This window comes from Seriola lalandi, unplaced genomic scaffold (genome assembly GCF_002814215.2).
Source record: "Seriola lalandi dorsalis isolate HSWRI2012SDOR001 ecotype SW California unplaced genomic scaffold, Sedor1 jcf7180001966800, whole genome shotgun sequence".
Taxonomy (NCBI): Eukaryota; Metazoa; Chordata; class Actinopteri; order Carangiformes; family Carangidae; genus Seriola; species Seriola lalandi.
Window position 1 is genome coordinate 465 of NW_019437468.1, and position 1,587 is coordinate 2,051.

Below are 1,587 nucleotides of genomic sequence, written 5' to 3' on the forward strand. Positions count from 1 at the left end.
AGTGGCTGACCTCGAGAGGATGAGTACATCACTCATAAAGCCATAAAGTCATCGACCTGCTACCTTAGAATTTACACTGAATAAGTGTTTGAGCAAATGTTTAGGCCTGAATTTGGGCTTATTGTTTTTTGATTGACCATGCCAGTGCGTCATCTATATTTTCTGGAGGAAAATGAATCATTTAGATCAGTCTATCTTCTATAGATTAATCAATATGTTGGGCCTTGGTTGTTTATCAATGTATTGGCTATCATAAATTAAGAAAATATTAATACTAAATAATAACATTAAAATGAATTAAAGTCCCTCAGGGCCACCATCCTGAAAAAAGAGAGGATAGCAAATGTTGGATCAGTCTCAAATTGTTACTATTAATCTGGAACCCTGATAAAGAGTGAACTTAATTATAACCAAAACTACCAAATGAACAGTAAGTCAAAGTTGAAGAATCAAAGTTCCATTGAGTAGAGGTTGTCAATATTCACAATTGTGCAACATTAAACACACCAGTAGTTCTACTTAAAGACACTTCTTTACAATGTAACAAAGTTTCTCAGGCCATTTGCATGCCCCTATGCCATGGAGTGCTGTGCTCTGCACACAATATTATGAACCGTATCCTCATCATTCATGGCCTCAGTTCTGTGGCCTGCATTGTTATTCTCTCCACCTTCTTTGTATCAGCTTCTCTTAGCTTCTACAAAAAACTTCACATATGTACATCAGAGTTGCTTATGTTTTACATATGGGAGCATAATCTTAGGTCAGCTGTATATCAATTCCGGTTTTTGATTATGAGGATCATCATCGTTTTCTCCTATGGTAAAATAATGAATGTGGCCAAAGCTGCATCAGGAGAAGATAAAAAGTCATCAAAGAAAGGGATCAGAACAGTGGCTCTTCATGGCTTTCAGCTTCTGCTCTGTCTCATCCAGCTGTGGTGCCCGTTCATTGAAAGTGCTTTGTTTCACATTAACTTAAGTTTATGTGAAATTGTCAAGTACTTAAATTTCTTACTGTTTCATCTTGCACCGAGATGTCTGAGTCCTCTCATTTATGGCCTGAGAGATGAAGTTTTCTTTCAAGCACTGAAATACATTGCCTCTTTTGGTTTGTGTAAAAGAAATCATATTTGACAAATTAGATTAACAGTTAATCACATTCTATGTGCATTCTCTATTTTTCCATGACAACTGTGGATGTTGAACTGGTCTTTATCTTAATAGGCTGTGCTCACGGATAATGATCCAGCAGGCCTGTGAGTTTATTCCACGAAACCAGTGTCAGTGATGATGGATCAGTATCAGGTCTTACATGACATCATAATGAGTAATAATAATCAGTGCGATCATTGGCAGCCGTCAGTCATGAAGTGTCTTTTTTTACATAGTTTAGAACATTTATGGCTTAATATGGAAAATGCAGCATGTAATTCTCTAGTACACATCACTGTGTTCATGTTGTTTAGTTCATATTGCTGATTAGACCGGATAATGTTACTGCCAGTCCTGTAATGACACATGTAATATGGATACTTGTTTGTGAACTTTGTCAATTCACACTGTAGTCAAAACTCTTCAAGTAGGA

The 1,587-nt window shown here is 36.5% G+C and overlaps 1 pseudogene; it reads left to right on the plus strand.

Moving 5' to 3' along the window:
* The first annotated feature begins 549 nt into the window (after positions 1–549).
* On the plus strand, positions 550–1,136 carry LOC147820333 (odorant receptor 131-2 pseudogene; annotated as a pseudogene).
* Positions 1,137–1,587: the final 451 nt, after the last annotated feature.